Here is a 21983-nt window from a genome sequence, read left to right on the forward strand (position 1 = left end):
CCCTTTAAGGCTTCCACAAAACTTAATTTTCCTGCCCCCCCCCTATCATGTGCATATGATGGGTGAGTGCTACTGCTTTTCCTACTTCCTGCTAGCTGTACCACACTCCAATCATCTCTTCTTGAGGTCCATGCTCCAGCTTTGGGAAAGATATTTAATAAGCTCTGCATCATGCACACACACCTAACTGCATTCATTGTTAATGAGCTGTGTAGCTCTTTACACACACGCACACACGCGCACACACATGCACACACACAGATTTTTGTCTCATATTTTTGGTCCATTTTTCATAAAATTGTAGTTTTTTGGCAAATCACTGAGGACTGAAGTAAGAAAATAATGGCAGACATTTGATTTTCAGACGTGATAGCCTTCAGAAAATGCATACTAATGCAAGACCTGTTATTCTATCAACTTTCTAAGTTTGGAAGAGCAATATTTCAAAAGGTGTCCCTATTTTGAGGCCTTTGTCCTCCCATTATTTTTGGCTTTGTCCAGGTTTCTTGTTCTAAGGAGTGAGAGGTATGCCTGTCAGTGAGTTTGCATTTCCTTTGTCTCCTTTGGTAGTTCTGTTTTTTATGCCATTTCTTTATTTTTATTATATGTAATGAAAAATGGAGCAAAATTTTGTTTAGAAACTCTGTCAAGTCCTCATGTGTATCAAATTATCTCCTATGTATTTCGCAAACAATGCCTACTAAAACTCATAGTACAAAATCTTATTCTCTATTTCAACACCTAACATACTTAAAAATAAAATATAGATTTTTATGATGGCAAAACAAAATGTCTGCATATATGTAGTTATACTGTAATGATAAGAACAAAAATATACATTTAAATGAATAATTATTTTAAAATTAATTAATTAATTTTAAAGTGACTGCACAAGATTGACCAACTGACTTTCCCTTACTCTATCCCAATGACCCATTTTTTTCCTTCATGGGTGTGAGAGACAGGCTGCATAGGCTAGAAGCCTCTGGTTCCTTCATTCATTGACTAATGAGCCTTCTCTGCAGAGTTTGTCACACAAAAATGTCAGAGTCAAATTCTAGGCAGAGGGCCAGTCTACAAACTGTGTCCAATGTCCTAATGCCTCCCTCAGTAACTTTTGTGCTACACACATTGCTGCTTTCCACTAAGTGTAGATATGCTGCTATGAAATGCCTAGTCTCCTGGGCTATCAGTACATTGCCTGCAGTGTGTACATGGCAGGCTTATCAATGCAGGTGATGCACCTACATTCCACTGCAGGTGTCACCAATCCAGTGAACTGAGCTGCAGCCAGCCTTCCAGGGTGGGCTAGCCAGCATGGACAACTCACTTCTTTCTCCCCACCTAGTCCCACCAGTGCTTGTGATACTAGTCAAATGTGTTGCATGGAGCATAATCATGCCTTTATCTCTTAATACCATGGTGCCCCTTTATGAATTGCTTGAGATTTTATAGCCATACCTCAAGTACAACAGCTAGCTATATGGCTACACGTTAAATCTATCATTTTTTTTAAAAAGCAGCTGAAAACACATCCAATCATCTTAAGCTTTAACTTCTCCTTGTTATAATTACAGATGCACACTGGATATCTGAGCCCAAGATAAGAACTCAGATGCACAACTTCATATGAAATAAAAATTACTACCTTTGCAAATTTCTGCAGACAAGAAAAGATACGGCTTCAGCACTGATGATTCAAGTTTCACATACCTCCAGTTGTGCAGATAAGGGCCCACATATCATTATGTTTTTATTGTTTGGTAAATTATAGTAGAAAGTTAATCCTACTGGGAAATTACCTGCCTTCACAAGAGAGCTGCAGATGCATCATTGACAGATCATTAATCTGTCACACTTTTTTAACTGGGAATGTCCCACTCAGCTGAATGTCTATTTAAAGAAGAGACCTGGGTTGGTTAAGAAATACACTGAAATGTTATTACGGCTTATATGATTACAAAAAGCACAGCAAAAATACAAGTAGGTTGCTAGTCCAGTTCTTACATAAAGCTAAAGCAAAATAATTCAGACTCAAGTTTCAGACATGGAGGAAAAAAGTAGGTGAAATATTAAAGACCTTGAAAACAGAGCTAAACTAAAAGACATCACATAGAAATAAGGAAATTGCACCTAACACACACCCAAAGGTAAAATAAAGGTGTGCATTAAAATAGTTTCACAAGTTTGATTATCAAATTTTCCATCTATAGGCCTCCAAGATGTCTGATTGCCATAACCCCAACCCTACATACCTTATGTGATATCCATATTACACTGCTTCATGGTCACTGGAACAAGGGCAAATACAACTGCACAACTCCAAAGCCAGGTACATTCCCAAGCTCAGTCTGCCTTCGTATTTTTTCCTACATAAAGATAATGGCTTGACTTATCCAAAGGATGTATAGGTAGTTCAAGTCCATTTCAATGGATAATGCGCAACCTTGACCTACACTAACACACTGGAGAAAAATGGAGGAATGACATTTAACTGTTTTGATTGATTAACCTTCTAGCTTCATATGCCTGATGGGAAGAGTGTGCCTAGGTCTCCCACTGGCTACATGGAGTGGTGGTCTCAGGTCTCTAAGTAAGAAATTCCAGCTAGTCACTGACTGGAGTGTGCCACCACCACCCATACTCCATTGAACCACCAGCATAATGGCTCAGTTTATTACTGCCTCTCTTTCCATCTAATCTCTATTAGTTTCTTCATATTTTTCCTCATGGCCTACTCCTCCCTACTTTCTTTTCTCTCTCAAACTCATGTCATCTTTCTTAATATTTTTATTTCCCCAGACAGCTTCCAAAACTAAGGTGCATAGGTTCAGATACCTTTGTGGGCCATTTTAAACCTAGACAATTTCTCTTTATGTGCTCGAACTAACCTACCTCATTTGGTTATAGACTGGTATTACCCACCCCATGGTCTATAATTATGTATTACCCATAATGTGAGTAACTGGAGTCATACCATAAATAATTTAAGGTGATCAATGCATGGGATAAAGCATTTAAGAGCTAGCTCTACCCATCAGTACTGGGGTGACCTGTCTGTTTCCCATCCATAGATCTAATTTGCACTTGAAAATGGGTAGGGATGAACTTTGTTTTAGGAGGATGGGGACTCTATTCCATAGCAGCTGTACTCTCTACGAGATACATCTGTTTGTCCAGGTTCCCATTACCAGATCGCAGATGCAGTTTGTGGAATGCGTCTTGATCAAACCGAAAAGTGTGAAAAGGCAAACTAGCGAAGCGGCTTTTCAGCAAATTCTTTCCCTGGGAAAGAATTTGCTTGGCTGCTTTTGTTACTTTGCCATTTTCGGTACTGTAGTGCAATCTCGAAGTTGGTATATTTAAGTAGGGGAAGGTGTGGTGCCCATAGCCCCCCACATTATGTAATGTTTTAAAGTTTTTTTATTGTTTTATTTTGGAACAGCGATTTTTTTTCCCTTGGAAAAAAATCGCTGTTCTGAGGTTTAGACATTGTAAGCTTTCGCTTACATGGGGTCGATTATTTATCGTTCACTTTTGTAAGCGTGTGATAATATAATATAGACCTGTCTGTCCACACCATTCTGTTGATGTTGCACAAGAAGTTTAGATCCCCAGACAGAGTACTTCTGATGCTATTTGAATTGTTGATGTGCAGTAAATTCATTAGCAATGGGGTCAGAGGATGCCTTGTATGCCACACTCAGGTCACTTCTTAGCAGTCTGTAAGATACCAAGTATAGTGACAGGGCTTTGAGACAGACTATGTAGGAAATGTTAAGGCCTTGTATCCTTTTAGCAAGGTATATCTGTGGGTGTTCCAAATGTTGCATGTGTCTGGACAAATACATGCCAAAGTGGGCAATCAGTGATTGACCTTATGAGAGCTGAGTAAAGGGGAACAATAACATCCCTAGATCTAGACACAATCCCTTTGTTAATAAACTGTTCTATAGAGAAGGACTTTTTTTCAATAGGCACATGCTGGTCAAAAGTTAGGTCAATGTCCACATACTGAACAAATGGATGCAATAATGCATTTTTTTGGCATTGAGTTTTAGTCCATGATTTTGATATTTGCCACCTTTTTTCTAATTCATCTTCCCTGTACTAATTAGCCCTTCTTTTTAAAAAGTTTTATTGAATTTTGTAATAGCAAATAAATGAGTAAAAGGAAAAAATCAAAACCTGTGTAAGGAGTGTTGACATTTAAACTATGGTAAGTAAATCAAACCAATGAACTGCAGCTGCAGTCATTAGCCTAGAATAATTACTAACACTTATCTAACAAAGCATTTTGTTGTATGCAACAATGTATTTATATGTTAATCTAGTCATTCTCATCTTAATGGTATATAATTCATTTTAACATGCATTTGGTGTAATGAGAATACAATTAGCAAAAAGAGGAGTAGATTTACATTTCCAATATTTTATAATTAGTATCTTTGCAAAAATTAGCAAACTCCATAAAAGAGAAAACTGTGATCTAGTTATACCTCTGTGAATTGGAGTATTAAGTAAAACTAGATGTTTTAAGATAAGCTCATCTGAATACAGTGTCTGAATGAAAGCTTGATCTGTTTCCAAAGTGTAAAAAAACATATATGCCATACATGGCTAATCTGCTTTTATTAGTGATTTAGATATCCAACAATGAAAATTTCCTTTTCTATGGTTCTATTATGAAACACAGACTTCCTGAAAACTGATATGCAAAAAGGATAAAAAAAACAGAGCTCCTGAAACTTATAGGATGAAAAAACAATCTACTTTAAGTGCTTTTGCTGGGGGGGGGGGGGGGGGGGCGGTGGCAACGCCCCTGCATTCCCAGTCGGGAGGGGAAGCCTCCCACACCCGAACTGATGTATAGAAACTCCATGGCCACACCAACTCGGAAAAGGGAGAAATCTTCCTAAACAAGTGGATCATTGCTGGCTCACACTTAAACTTCACAGCAAAGATTTCCTATGTAGAAAGTGTTTGGAGTATGCTGCTCATCTGTTTCTCTTTGGGTTAATGACACTCGAGCAATTTCACCTCAGGCATGTGTGGGGGGCCATGTCTGACCTTGATATTCTAGTTGCATTAATAAGGCTTGTATTTTTGCATTAAACAATATATATATATATATATATATATATATATATATATATATATATATACAATCACCAACTAAAATAATATCAGTCATATTTGATGAAAGAAGATCAAAGCGATTACTAGAAACTGTATCTCCAATTCCAGGAATCCAATGCACATTTGTCAGAGTAAATATTATTTTTGATATGCTATAATAACAATACATTATCATCTCAAAAGGAATTAATAACTTTAGGCATAACAGCTGAATTCCTTCAAAAGATTAAAGAACCACATTCTATTTTCTCTAAAACTGGAAGGTACTAATACTGTATAATCTTTTCTATTTTATGTATATGTATATTTCTTTTCTTTTGCTAAATTTGTACTGTGGAGCTTTTCTTCCCGGGCCTCCATTGAAAAAATGCTCTTGCTCAGTCAGACTATCCCATTCAACAAATGTCAAATAATTAAAATAAATAAATATTTAGTCTAACAAGGTCTTCTTTTCTTGTAGAAAAGCTAATTAAATGTTATGCATTTTAACATATATAAAAAGACAGCCCCCCCTTAGTAAAACTGTTAAGACCACTCACATTCAAAGAAATGCATTTTAAAGAAGACATCTAAAATAGTAAGTAACAAAAAGGTGTTGATAACTATTCTATAACCATATGAATAATGAAAAAGTATGAAGATAAAGCTGCAAACCAGTGAAATAAAATACCTGATATGTGTTAAAATGTTGACCACTTGAGACATAGAAAACAAAAGCTGCTAGGAAACAACTTTAATACCCATATACAATTACCGCCACAACTCCATCCAGACTACCTTTTCAGCTTGATGACCTATACATCCCAAAACTGAAATTGTTAAAGCAGAAAAATAAATGGAACACAAGGAATAAAACAACAAACCTTAAAAAACTGCACATTAAATAAACACAAGGGACATCATACAAGTAAGCCAATAGATAAGAAGCAATTTATAAAAATAAATAAAAATCGGGATAAAAACAGTTAATAAAAATAAAGTATAATAACACCTATATGTATGTGGGTTATGAAACATTAGGTGGGGTATGTTTATGTGTGTATATCAATAGTATTTTTTTAAGGAAAGTAATAACTAGCTTGAAACCCATTACTAACCGATCCATTACTGATGGATTTACTGCACATCAGCATTCAAATGACATCCAAAATACTTGGTCTATGGATCTAAACCTCTTCTGCAACACCAACAGAATGGTTTGGAGAAACAAATATATATCTCAGAAGACACTGCTGCTGTGGAACAGATTCCCATCCACATAAAACAAAGTTCATCCCTGTCCTTATTAAAGTGCGGCTTAGATCTATGCATGGGAAACAAAAAATATACTCCAGTACTGTCCCTTGTACTACTAATGGACAGAAACAGCTTATAAATGCTTTATTCCATGCATTGGTTCCCACAGATAATCTATGGTATGATCTGAACTGTTCTCATTAGGGCTACTATATAATTATCAAGCATGGGATGGGTAAGGTCAATCTATAGCCAAATGAGATGGGTTATTTTGAGCACACAAGGGAAATTGTCTGGGCTTCATATGGCTCACAAGGGCAGCTAGGTTGCTACTTACCTATGAACCTATAAAAGAGACTGAGAACTGACATGATTATATAGAGAATCCTTTTCCCAAATATTAATATACAATGAAATGTTTCTGTAGCTGTTTCTGGCAGTGTTAAAGTGGGATTCTAATAATTCTTACATTGATCTATGCAGAAGTCTATGATGTAATTAAAGGGGCAAAGTAGTAAACCATTCTCATGTATGGAATTTAAAGAAATAGTACTTTTTTCACTGCAGCTATTTTATCCAGTGAACAGTGCAGTGGACGTTGGCTTTACTTACATTTTATTTATTTTATTTTATTTTATTTTATATTGGTTGACCTGGCTAGTCCAACTGGATATATGTCCATTTTCAGTGGAGGCCCAGGGAGAAAAGCTCCAACAAAACAAAACAAAAAAAAAAAACACATTATCATTTATAATATGAAACATTTCCAAATACAGTTAAATGTACAGATAATCAACCTACACATTACATTTTTTTACATTACGGTAATATATATACCTACACCAGTAGGAATTCCAAAAATTCTTGCACTATTGTATTCCAAAGTTTGTAGAGTAATTAAAGAGAGAATGAAGCCAACAGTGCACATTTGTGACAAGACAGATTTTTATACAACTCATTAATTCAGTTTAGATAATGCGTGGATTGTAACCTCAACACCCTAATGCAGAAAACTGCAGTATATCAAGCAGCCATGAAGCACACTCTCAAAGCAAATGGCTGCCATGCTGTTTTTGCTCACATTTAGTGAATGTCTATTAGAAAAATAACAAAAACTGGCTATAGTAAGTAATTATAAGAAATAATCTGCCATGCTTCTTTCCCCTCACTATCAGTGGCACTTAAAAAGCCATGTTTAGCATGAAGGGAAATAACACTAATGCTATTAACTACATTATTAGAAGGACACCTGTAACTGTGCATGTTTGTGTGTGCATGCCTGTGTGCGTGTGCAGTGGCGGATTTAGGCATGGGCGCAGGGGTGCGCGCCACCTCCTTTTGTCCATTATAACTTTTGTGTACCCTTTATGCTGTCCGTTTTCAAGTTACGTTTTTTTTTTTTTTTGAACTGTCATGGAGAGAAAATCATATATGGAGTCCATTATGATCAATCTCTCCATGACAGTTAAAAAAAAAAAAAAAAAAAAAAAAAACGTGGACAGTACCGTACATTTTTTTCAGTTCGGGATCCTTTCAACCAATCAATGCTGTGAAAAATCGCGCCTAACTCAATTACATTGGAGAAGCGATTGGAGGTTACAGAGTCAGGTGATTTTATAATCTCCTCAATTGCTCCTCCAAATAATTCACTGTTGTAGTTGAGTTAGGCGCATTTTGGTAAAAACTTCAGAGAGCATCCTGCTGGGTGAAACTTGCAGGAATAATATTTAATATTACTTATAAGTGAGTCAGCAGTGACTGTGCAGAGTTCCGAACTCCAGCAACAAACTCCGTTCAACAAGTCTGTGAGAGGCATTTTTTTTAATTTTTGTACCAAAGAGCCAATTGTTTGATTATTCAATATTTAAAAAGTTGAATATTTTGCACTGTAAGTCACTGACTGTAAGAGGACATAATACTGTAACACACAGACAAACATGTATGATGCAAATAATTAAAACTTATAAAGCTCAGAGAGGGCTTTGACATTCCAGTCTACAATTAAAACTAGGCTTAGATGTATGAGGCTGTCAGTTTTAAACTTTATTTATCTATAGTTCATAATGCATAATAATTTACTGTCAATATGCAAGGCAATGATGAGGTAATGTGTGGCATGAAGACGCAGATGTGGAACATGAAGTAATATATGATTTTCCTTAGTGTGTGTGTGCTCTTTCAAATAATAATTATTAATAATTAAGTTCCCCGAAATGGTTTTAAAATCCCTCAAGATGCCTTGGCAGATTGTAGTTAAAAAATGGCGCCATGTATGATCTGCACTAGTTTTTCCCCACGTGCTCTTGCGTGTTGCCTTTTGGTGTCTTTCTTAGGTCAACTCATGGAGATCTGACTCACTCAGTCAATTTATTTCTAAAATAGGCTTACAGGTGTAATATCAGTTGAAAATAACGTGTCCCCTTCCTAGATGTCTTGTAGCATTTTAAGGGTTGAGTACATAAAAAAAAAAAAAAATAGCTGAGTTGTGGGGCTACAAAATTAACTTTGAGAAGTACAAATATCTGGCTACACCAGTCCCAGACAAGCACCAATTGCCCAACAACAAACATTGCTCCCCTGTTCTACCTTTAACAAGAAATTAAAAATTTAATTAATAATTTAATAATTTATGTAGACTGAGTATCCAAAATACTACTCTCTCACCCTTTTCCACAACAAACAGTAGTCCTCTGCTCCTTTAGCCAAGTAGTACGTAACTCGCAACTAAACAAACAGTAATGCGATCACCAATCACAGAAATTAACCCACTACAGTCATTACATGTTCTTTATCAATCAGCAGTTTACCTACTCTATCTTCATGCAATAAATCAAAATAATGTTAAAAAAACCAACAGCCAAAGGTGGCCGTGCATGGTTCACACTGGTCTAATGAACCTGCTCAGGTCCATTGTTTAAATGCTAGTCACTAGGTTCTTGTTACAGCGTGACAGTGAAAATAAAACATTGGTGACCACCGGTTGGGTGCAAAATTTAGTAATGTAGAGGTTCACTCTATCAAACGCTTTAGTCCTCTTCCCATATCTACTTGGTGAGTCCTTACCTGCTGTAAAAGGCCTGGAGAGCCGCCGTAAATTTAGTCCAAATGTTACCAATTTCCTCCAGAGGGGTTACTGCCATTGTTTTGTCTTCATACGGCACAACCACCCTAAAAGTCCACACGGAGGATCGCAGCGTTCCTGAACACTTCCAACCCTCTTGTCTTTGGACTTAAATACCATTTAGAGTAAGACTGGTCAGATGTCATCTTTCTTAACCCGACTCATTAAAATAAGTTATTAGTCTCCTGTTGACTGCTCAGTACTCTACGCTGAACCCCAGCTCCAAATACTAAGCACACTGACAGCTGGCTTCCTTATTTCCGTTTACTGTCTTAAACACATCAATGGATACGCAGGTAGTGAGCGTGGTAACCAAAACATAGTCAGCGAAATGCCGAGTGACTGTACGTCAAAGGGTAATTGAAGCTGTGTATGTGAAGACTACTTAGTTTAAAACTGACTAGTCTTCACATACACAGCTTCAATTACCCTTTGGTTTGTTCCTGTGCAAGCTCAGTTCCTACCTGGTGTTGGTCAACATGTGACTCCTTTGTAACAACTCATAAAATAAACATTAAAACTACATGAATATGGTAGTTTCTTTAATTCCAGTAGCTGTGTAATTTAACTGGAAATCTGTAAAGCTCTCTATAACCATGTCAGTTTCTGTACGCAAAGCTACTGTTATTACTAGCACTTATTAACACAGCAAACCCAGTCCTGTATTGTTCCGAGCCCCATATGCCGCTTAGCACACTTTGCATTTTCTAAATTGTTGCAAAGTCCAGTTTCATTTTAAGGCACAGCCTCCACTCACACCCTAAACCATATTCCAAACACATAGTTGATGGTCTTCTTTTGTTTGTTTCATTAGGTGTGCTGCTCAAATTCAGAGCATCAATAAATTTGACAACTTTTTGCTCAAACCCTCAAGCAGTCCTCAGCAATGATAAGCTAACTGTAGATAAACACATGCCTCTCAGCAAAGTAATACTCACGGTCAGCCAAGTTTTTAAAATACTGACCGTATTGTCTAAAATTTTTACTATTCGGTTCTGGACTTGTACAAAAACAACCTAAAGCTATAATATTAACACTACTTGCTAATTATAACCCTCTCAATTTTGATTAAAAAACACTAGTTTTACAAATCAGAGCACAAGAAAAGTTTAGAAAATGAATCAGCAATACTTGTTCTCTCCACTAACCTCACTCTTTGCTCAACATTTTGCATTCCCTCCTAATCAACCCTAAAACTGGTAAGACTCAGTGACAGTTGTAGCTTACTTCTAAAAATGCATGCTAATTCACGTTCTCTAATTTAGTCAATATCCCAAGTTAAAAAGTACTAATTATATTTTTATGGGCCCCTGATTGTTTCAGGATTTACCCCCGATGCTGCAGGTGGGAAATTAAGAGCTAAGAGAACAGAAAGCAGTTTATCAAGTGATATGTGTGCATCCAGGTAGTAGTAATGTGAAACCAAATGTTGTGTATGTATACTGACATCTATACAATTATGCAAAGCGCTAAAAAGCAAACGTATCCATCTGGAACAGAATACTGGCATGCAGTCATGAAAAGGTTAACAGTAAATATGACTTGCCATCTACCTGGCTTGTGCAACAGTGCAAGTCACCAACATCTTCCTAAAACACAATTCTCACTGTCACGGTACAACACACACTGATTCTTAGTCACACAATATCGCAACCAGAGCACATCATAAAAAGGAGCGGTAATGACGCATTAAATGAGCAAGCAATTGGCTTGGGAAATAAGATTAGTGGCTGATGCATACCAATCACTTCCAACTAATTTCCCATTTACTTTTATCAATACATTTACACCTTTTAAGCAAACCACATTAGAGGACACCATCGTAGCACCACCTCAGTCATGCTGATATTTGTTAAAGTGCAGTGCAGCCCTGGCATGGTACATAATTACCATTTGCCCCATTTCCGATACATTACTAAATTTTAGTGGGGGTCCAACCAAAATTCAGTCATAACTCAAATCGTAGAAAAGAAATGTAATTTCTAAAAGACTAAACTGTAAGTGACTTTTAGGCTGGATACATGATGAAAGCATGTGCCCCACTCAAGCTAGGCTATTTTCAAAGTCCAATAAAGTTAACTACAGGCTCAGAACACCTAAATCGCCATCAGCAAAATCTTGAAAGTGTCACAGTGTTATAAGGGGTGCAACTCCTTCATATCCACAATTACAGATACCCAGGGACAACTGCCCATGTTTAAAAGTAAAAACAAAAGCTGAAATGTTAACTGCAAAACTTACCCTCCTTGGTTTGCATGGTACAAGGTATGCTGGTAAACAAAAGTATGATAAAGAAAGTGCTAGACACTGCTGCCGGGGCAGTTGTAGGGGAAAAAGTGTAAATCCCAAGTAGGTACATGAATGATAAAATATAATCAGGCAATGGAACATCTGCACAGCTGTGTGAATTAATTGAGCGACGATGTACAGTGTGTGTGTGTGTGTGTGTGTGTGTGTGTGTGTGTGTGTGTGTGTGTGTGTGTGTGTGTGTGTGTGTGTGTGCGTGTGTGTGTGTGTGTGTGTGTGCATATTCTTACATCTCTTTTGAGCTGGATATAAAAGTAAAAAAAAATAAGGGCTGAAAACCGGGAAACGAGGGCCATGTTTAATAGTAAACTTAATTTAGTAAGATTACAGTAATCGCAGCGAGTGTTTTCTGCCTGACCTGACATATCATTCATTTTGCTAATAAATAGAAATTACTGGTTACAAATTCTATTATGTTAGCAGCAGTTTAGTAGACAGTTTGTAAAACATATGAGTTTGTATTCAGCAATTGATTTCTTCAGCTTCATGGTGAAATGTTCCTGCATTGAGGTACTTTAACAATCTCATTTAGAAATTCTCTTTAAAATACCATAAAAAAAAAAAAAAAAAAGATAATATGACTGAAGAACAAGAGCACTCGTGTTTTTATACATTTACAACTAAGAAGTATAAATAAACATATCAAATAACTTCTGGATAGGATCTTGTTAAGAAATAGAACAATGCATTCACACATATAAAACGCACTCACACATACAGTTTAGCTTAGGTCAGGCATTTATACTTTAGATAGGAACTTCAAAGTGTGCGGCAAGAAAGTATGCATGTAGCTTTGACAGTTATCTAGCCAGTCCATTCTCTGACTAGCTCCTGGCTCAGGTCTAGAGACGCCGTAGTGGCATTGCTGGGAATTATTTGGACTTTGTCTGCAGTGCTCGCCCTGCCTGCCTTCATCCTTCCCAAAAACAAATATGCACTTAACAACACGGTGCTTCAGTGACTTTGCAGTCCCACAGGATGAAGAGATGTAATACTACTGGCTGGCCGGTTTGGGTCTTGGCATAACCCCCATTAGCTTTTGTCCTTCCTTTCCTGTTAATGACAGTTTTTTGCTACTTCATCGGAAGAACAGTTACCAAACATTTTCAGAACGTCAAGAAAGAAGACAGGAATTTCCAATACTTTAAAACTGCGTGCCACGTCAGGTGGGACTTCAGCTGGGTTATCCAGCCACTAGAGTGTTGTGTAGGAAAAGACATTATAACAGACCCTGCAGTTGGCCTGGGGCTGGACACTGGGGAGTGGACACTACAGCCAATATTTTTAGAGAAAAGCACATTTTTCCACATAAAAATTGCAGATAAATGCTGAACAACGTTATGTGTTCATTGTTCTGGCATTCAATGTGAATTTGAATGGTTTATTTCAGTGAAATGTTGGGTAGTAAGGTTTACACTTTGTACAAAAGAATGCAGATGGCATTTCTATTACAGCACTTGAAGATCGAGGTAAAAGTGTGCAGAAACTGAAGCGTTAAGTTGCAGATTTATTATAAGTTGTTTATTATGCTTAACATTTTAATAAAATATATTTGTAAATGCAAATTTATATTGTACAAAGCATTGCATGTTACTTTTTAAATTTGTTTAATTTATATTATGTACATGCTTTTTCCTGACAAACTGTAAATATTTACGATTCATGTTTTCTGGCTTTCTTAAACAAACTTTAGATTGACGTTTTTCTGAGGTACGGTAATGGTAACTAAGTCTGATTACTAGACAAGGCTCTTTCAGCTAATGAAGAACATTAAAATGCATCTTGCATAGTCTTATTGACTGTTTATAATGGCCTGATGTATACAGTGTCAGTGTATGCTATAACTACATTCATTTCACTGTTAAATACGAATAAAATGTTATATTACCTATCAACGGGTATTTTTTGAAGTTTGCTTCAGGGGATAGTTGTTGTTCTACTGAAAAGCTGCCAAACAAGTTTAGATTTTTGTGCAGTCTATAAGCAGCTGACTGGCTGGGAGAGTTGATGTTTGAAACTTCGATTTGGGCTCAAATTTGCAGAATTAATTTACTTCCAGGAAAATGGCACATTGTGTACTTCAGGGGCACTTCCTGGTGTGCCTGTGAATCTAGGTTTCTGGTGGCTAGGGTTAATGCAGCCATAGTTTAATTTTCACGCAGCTAAAGGCAGAAAACATGTCCCATCCACTGCTGGCAAAGTGAAATAAAGAAACAAGTAATACTCCCCCTCGTCAGCCAGTTACATCATTAGTTCATCGCACTATTTGCTTTAGTACAGGCACTTCGGTTACCTGTTTCACTTCTGGCAATAACAACAGAACAGAGAGATGGGTTTACCAGAGCACCACTGACACAGAAACAAACTAATTTCCACATACTCTTGGTGAGAACTTGGAAATTAACAGAAAAATACATTTTACATAGACATTACACTTACATGAAAAAAAATCACACCTCTCACTACTCCCAACCTTCAAATATAAAATCTCAATGCATGCATCTACAGGGTGAATTAAATTCTAATGAGTAAAAAGCAGAAGACAAGGGCTTCCTACCAGACATGGTGTATCTCTATATTAGAACTTTGATTCACTTGTTTGGATTGAAGGGGGAACTATTACCTTGTTGAGTATAGCCCTTCCTGCTTATGACCATGTTTTTCTACTTTGTTATACAACCTACTGATGTTGGGGTTCAACCAGGGTGGCTTACTTTTTGAGGTTACCTATGCTTATTTTGGGGAAGTTAAGCTGTCTCTATGCATCTATTTACATGATTGTACAGGATTTCTATGAACTATTCTGATTAGGAAGCACTGTTCTCTGGGTTTGGGGACATGGAATGTTGTTAGGGTGTTGCTTAATAGTAGAAGTTAGCCTTAGAATAATTCTTAGAAGTTCCGTAGTTAGCTGGGGTTAATTTTTATTTTAGCTTTATGGTCTGACCTGACTAGTGAGGATATTACACTGGGAGGGGGTAACATTGCGCATATTTGTAAGGATCAGGTGAAGGACATTAGCACCCCTAATGGCATACAGACCATCTGGTCCAGGATGCTTGTGTTGATAAATTCCAGAAATCTCTGGGCACGCAAGCTTGAGGTCATGTACAATTCCCAGTTTATTTTGGGGTAGTTAAACTCAACCATGAATATGATACTGGGTTGAAAGAAGAAAGTCTCCAGTATGTTTATGTATGTGATATGGGCTTCATGGGTCACAGAGGGGAGATCTGTCACTTGCCAAGATATGGTATGGGACTTTGCTTACTGCAAGTTAGACATAGAGAGGGTTAAGTGTGCCATACTGTTTAATTATGTTCATGTTTGATATAAACTGAGACTCCTTCACTTTTTGTTCCTTCCTGTGCAAGAGATGGTCTAAATGTGTGGAACTGCTGGGATACTCTCCACGGATTTAAACCATGTGTCAGTAACTGCACTGATGAGTGTGGTGTGGTGCAAGTGTTTGCCTTGTCCTCTTGACTGTCAAGTGCAGTCTTGGTTGGAGAGAGTTTTACCTCCAGTTTGGTTAAATAAGTGCATCTCTCACAGGTTGTGGTGTTGGGTGGTAGGAGGAGAGGGTTGTCTGTGTACATGAGGCAATTGTTACATTGCCTCAAGATGCCCAGATTCATCAGATAGACAGGAGAGAACAATGGGAGCTGACCCTTGGACATGCCTGGATAAAAACTACTTTCCTATAGACAAGTGAAGAAAGTGGGTATAAGAGCTGTTTTTCTCTAAGCAAGTGAGGAAAGTAAGTACAAAAACTGTTTTTCCTCTAGGTGAAGAGGAAGGTTGAGTGCTGTAGTAATTTGTAGCTTATTTAGTGCTAACAACAAGTTCTAAACAAGTGCTGAGCACTAACAAGCAAATTCAAGTGCTAAAACTAAGAATCTGTACCTAGAGCTTGTGGTAGATAGACTACATAGTGCTTACCACTCCCACTGATAAGCTAGAATGCTTCCCTCCAACACAGAAAGGCTTGGGGGCTCATGTGCTCAGAGGAATTTCTTGCTGTCATGTTACAGCTTATGTCAGATTAACAAAACTGAACAATATACTTCTGGGTTATACAGTCTCAAGATATGCAATTTGTGAAAGTAACATTTATAGAAAGACTGTGAATGTGGAATTATCACAGTAAAGAATACTGCCCAGTCTTAGCATTGCTATTTGTATATTGTGATATCTTTCACTGCTTACAAAATGCTTACAGTTTTGACCTATGCCCTTTATTTGTCCAGAAAATGCTGTGTAATGCCAGAATGTGTGAAGGCTGATAGAAGTATAGCACCCACAGACAGTTTTGTAAAGCAATTGCAACATGCCAAAGCAAAGAATAGATTTGTGCATTAATTTGTGAAACGTTTTATATGCGTTCTTTCTTCAGCATAATGAACACATGTTGTTGTGGCCATTAGCCAAGTCATTAGTACTTGACACTGTTTTATTTTGTAGATTAGATAACATAAGCAGTTATTCTGTGTATTGAAATGAGCTGCAGTATGTCAGGAGAAAGTGCTGCTATGTCTTCAAGAGCCAAGCGAGAACTACATCAACAGTCTCTCTCCAAATTTTTCAGAAAGGTCATAAAACACGGAGAAGGTTCAGTCTCTGAGGGCAAGTCATTTGTGGGTGAGAGTAGTGCCAAAGTACAGAATTATGTCCTATTCTCAGGATGATTGTTAGATAGTTCAGATGTGTGTGACACTATTTCCTGAGCTAAAGTATTTGTCTAGGATTTTATGAATGAGGGTATTCATAAGTTTTACTGATATTAGTCTTGAAAGGAAAGTCAGATATGTAATGGAAAATGAACTGAAAGGTACTGTACTTTAAACGTCATATATGAAGGCAGGAGCTCATCGGTGAGATAGAACATCTTAATAATCCATGTTGTATGCTTTGCATTTCTTTTGTGGGTTTGCAGGCATCCAGTGTATAGAGTCTTTCCCTTTTTTTTTTTAGTTAGAGAAACTTTTTTTTCCTGTGTGTAACAGTACGCTATTCAATGGAGGCAAATGTAGTTGTATTTGTTTTACTGTTAAAGAAGTTGTCTTCCTCCTGATATTTGTTTTTGTTTTTTTAACCAGCAGTCAGAGAGTCATGTGTGTTTGACACAGAAGACATGGTAAATGAATGTAGTGCCATCAGAGAAGTCAGTGAAAATAGTACTGTCACAGAAGTCAGCAGCTTAACAGATAACATAGAAAATGAGAGAAGTACTGTTAGTGAAGTCAGTAAGAAGCATTCGGATGAAGTCAGTGCCACAAAGTGTTAACTGACAGATATTAGTGAGTACATCACATGTACTAATGCTGCAGATGAGGAGAAAGGCATTGTCATAAATCATCGCAAACCACATGACGGTTTTCGTTTCCCACTCAAAGCCTTCACAGGCAAAAGAAGAAAATCAGGAAGTTCCCTTTGCCAATGTCAGCTGTCATGGCTAGACCAGTTTCATTTTCTGGCATATTCAGTGAAACAAGATGGGCTGTATTGTTTAGCCTGTGTGTTATTTCCAACACCAGCACAGACAGAACATGCAAAGTTATTCATTGAGCAGCCATTCTGTAATTGGAAGCATGCCAAAGCTGATATTCAGCGACATTCAGAATTAGATTACCACAAGAAATCTGAGGCAAAAGTACATGCTTTCCGAATCACAAGTGACAATCCAAGTCAAAGAGTGGACTTTGCAATTTCAAATGCTTCACAGCTGCAGGTGGCCATAAACAGAGCTCTACAAACCTCTATTATAAAGTGTCTGGAGTACTGTGGAAGGCAAGGGATAGCACTTCATGGACATAGAGATGACTGCACATCTGACTGTACAATCAACAAAGGAAACTTCAGATCTCTAGTCGATTTCCAAATTGATACTGGTGGCAGACTTAGAAGCCCACTTGCAGACATGCCAAAAGAATGCAACATATATTTCAAAAACAGTACAGAATGAATTGCTAGACTGTATTAAAGAATACGTTCAACAGCAGATAATAAAGAATATTAAACAACAGCCTCTTGGACCCTTTTATTCCATCCAAGCAGATGAAATTGCAGATATAAGCAACTGGGAACAACTTGGAGTAGTAGTGTCTATCCAGGTCTCAACGAGACACTGAACATTAAATGTGCACTTAAATGGTATAGAGATTGAAATGTGATAGGGTTTGAAGAACTGTGCAAGAGGGTTTGAAGAATTGTGAAAGTAGATTTAATATGTTAATGGATTTACAACTGTGCAAGTGAATATAATGGGTTTCCTCTCTCTCTCTCTCTCTGACTTTTGACTCCCCCATATCCCCGACACACATGCTCCCAATCACCGGGCTAGCCCCCGCTGACCGCACCAACTATACCCCCCAGTCTCACTATTTCACGCAGCCATTCAAGGAGTGATGCCATCCAAACCAGCCCACAGCTTGTACCATCTGCACTGACAGTCTTCTGGGACACTCTGTCATTCATATGCACCTTGTCATGGGCGGCCCCCTACCAGCCCCCCCTCAAGTCCACACCGCATTCCTCCCACTCCCCCATCAGGTGGCATACCCACACATTTCTCTACACACACACCGATACCAAAGCATAGTAGGACTCTCTACCTGACTCCTCCACCTTCCTCCGTTCCCTTCTTTACAAAGGCAAAGAGGCAAAGACTCATAAGTTACGTGTTTATATTAGAATCATCACAGCATGACTGTCATCCTTCCCGTCCCCCCCCCCCCAAAAAAAAAAATGTTTTTTTTTTTTTTTCCACACAATCCCTTTTTGCACACAGTCCCTTTTTGCACAGTCCCCTTTTTTGCACACGATCCCTTTTTGCACACAGTCCCCTTTTTTTGCACACAATCCCTTTTTGCACACAATCCCTTTTAGTATGCACACGGCACCACAAGGCTATTACTGTCTGACTAATTTACCTTATGTAACTGCAATTGTAATGTTAATGAAAATGCACACAGCACCCTGCTTGTTCACACTTTACTATTGGAAAGGAACTGTTGTTAATTTAAATGGCCTGCAAGAACTAATGTATATAAAGGAAGTGAAAATGGTTGCTCATACTTATGAAACATGTCTTTCTGAAGAAGTCTTGATAATAAATAAGACAAAAGCGCTAAAGTTCTACAAGAGTTGTTGGTGTGATTTACTATTTTTTGAATGCTTTTATTGTCACGAAGTTCATTTCTTAGTTTTATATATATATATATATATATATATATATATATATATATATATATATATATATATATATATTTATGTATATGAGACTGTTTGCCTGTGTGTGTATGTCTGCGTGTGTAGACGTTGATGCTCACATAACCTACATATGTACATTTTGTATGTAAAATGCATACTCAAGCAGCAATTACATGTCTTGCAGTAGTTATGAAACATTAGATGGAGGAATTATTTACAACAAAAGTATAAAATGTATTGTTATATAATGATAGTAAAACAAATGCAAATCAATCAAATAGCCCATTATCTAAAATTATAGCTTCCATAGTGGGCACTATAGCAGAAATAATAGATTTTTCAGGGATAAAGAGGCCCTCCAGTTGGGGAGGCAGGCCTCACAATACACCTGGGCAGTCTTTTATTTTCCCAGTAATGCCCACCCTGTTTGGCATTATCATTTAATCACACTGGATTTGCTTATATTATGGTCATATTTGCAAATGCACACACACACTCACACACACACACACACACACACACATATATATATATATATATATATATATATATATATATATATATATATATATATATATAAACATGCTCTTTTTGAACATCATAGTGATACAGTTTTTTACACAGCTATATAGATATGTAACTAATTATCTCACTACAGCTGAGTGTGCCTCCAGGTATTTCTGCATTTTCCTCCTACTGACACCTCTAGGCGTCAAATATTGCTTGTTCATATTTGCATTAAGAATTTCAAAACCATGCTGCATACATAGTATCAGAATATATCATCTTAAAACATATATGATGGCAAAGACAATTGAATTCATACTTCTCCTCTGTCTAATGCAGCTAGGAGATATTGAATATTATTTGTATACGTTTTATTTGTATTGTAATAATTTCCATATTTCTCTAAATAGCTGAACAGTCAGGTAACACAGACAGAACTGTATAGCCTCACATGAAAGCTCACAGCTGTATGAAGGAAAATCCTGCTGCCAGTATGTGTCTTGCTTGTATGATTACTGAGATATTACAAGCTGGTTACACAAAATTAGAAAATATTCACTGCCTTTATTTTGACTTATAAAATCAGTTTAAAGCATCAGGCTGAATAAATGTTACTAATGTAAAGATTAACTTAGCTTGAATAGTTTGTCATTTACAGTTTTCTAGTAACAGTTATAGGTTCATAGGTTCATAGGTTCATACTAGGCTATCTGCCCGAGGGCATTTACAAGCCTAGCCCATCATTTTGTGGCTTACGCCACCCCTTTAGTATGGGGAACTATACCCATTATTTTGCTGTGCCTCTGTCGAGCAGTGACACTGAGGTAATCCCTGGGGCATATCTGCGATCTCCCATCCATTGGTCAAGATTTCTCTGGTTCCAGAGATATAAATGCTTGAAATGTAAGGTGATAACTTCATTTTTTTAAAGCTCAAGCCACACCCAATGGGAGTTAAAAGAACACTCTGGTAATATGTCCTACTTCATACATATATTTATATGGAAGACTAATTTGTTATAATCTGTGGTGATTTTGCAGGATGTGATGACTTCTGAGGAATTGTGGCTCTCATGAAAGTTCCTTTACATAATACCCCAATTATGCATCATTACCCATGCATTTAAACCTTCCAAGGTGGGTTTGCCACTTAGTATAGGCTGGTGAAGACAGGCTGTAATAACAGAGATAGATTGGGAGCCAGCAAGGTTGCTCACACAGTACAGGGCAGCCCAACCCCCTCTATTCTACCATCTTTCAGAACAGCATTGTGATCTTTTAGGTAAGTCCATAGCTCCACTAAAGTCATGACTGCACTTTCAGAAGCATAGTTAGGGAGGGGCTGTTAAGGCAGCTGTCCCAGGTTCAATGTGTGATGGACCACCATTGACAGATGCTGATTGGGTCATAGTACATTTTCTGAATGACAGTACTGGATGTGCAGTCAGGGCTCATGCATTACAGTGGTCCGTATGTGCTATTCTGAGGGCTGGTTGAAATGAATGATACTGTTTTTTTGTCAGGAATCACACTGGTATTTTAAAAGAATGTATCAATTTGCTACATTTGTTATGGCACCTGAACTCTAGAATTAGGAGTTGCACAGGGTGCTATAGCATCTAGTTGTAGTCATGCGCAGATTCACCAACTCTGGACACTATTAATGTGAGACTTCAAGAATAGCCTGGCCTACAGCAGCATGCCATCCCCATGCCTCCAGTCAAGACGGACAAGCAAGCATAGCCTCATCATTCCTCCTTTTCCCCACAACAAGCTCTTACAGGTGCCGGGGACAATAAAATAAAAGAGCTTGCCTGGTTCATAGTAAAGACGCCATTCCTCTGCACCACCTGAACTTGCTTCCTCAAAAAGAGTTTTGAAATTTGGCATATACTTTTCACTCAACAAGCTTTGGCAGACATTAGTCCTGTGTGGTATTAGTCTCAAAATTCTGAAACATTGCATTCTAATGAGGTCCATTAATGAACAGTGGTGATGAAGAGCAAAATAATATGTCAGCTGATGTGTTATATAAGTCTGTATTTTTCTAAGATTTTCATATATGTTTCATACCTTCATAGGTCCTTACTAGGCTCTTGATATGGGAGGATCTTATGAAGCCTATCCCTGCATTCCAGTGGTAGTTATTAGCCCTTATATTTTTGCAATATGAATCTCCAAAGATGGACTGCACAGGTATATGTTGGGTACTTACGTTTCCTCTATCGACAAGGGCCAGTGATGCTAAACCAGGGTGAGTTTGTGGTTACTCATTCATTCATCCAAATTACATTTTTATAGAGTAAGGGATGGACTCTGCTTCATGTGGAGTGGAAGATGGCTCCATAGGAGGGAGTATTCTCTGTGATACATAACTATTTCTCCAGCTTTTCTATTAATTTTGCAAAAAAGATTTAGGTCCCTTGAGTAGGTATTTATGACACCGTTTGACTTGTGAATGC

This window comes from Protopterus annectens, chromosome 4.part0 (assembly GCF_019279795.1).
Source record: "Protopterus annectens isolate FY-2018-M chromosome 4.part0, PAN1.0, whole genome shotgun sequence".
In the NCBI taxonomy this organism is placed as follows: Eukaryota; Metazoa; Chordata; order Ceratodontiformes; family Protopteridae; genus Protopterus; species Protopterus annectens.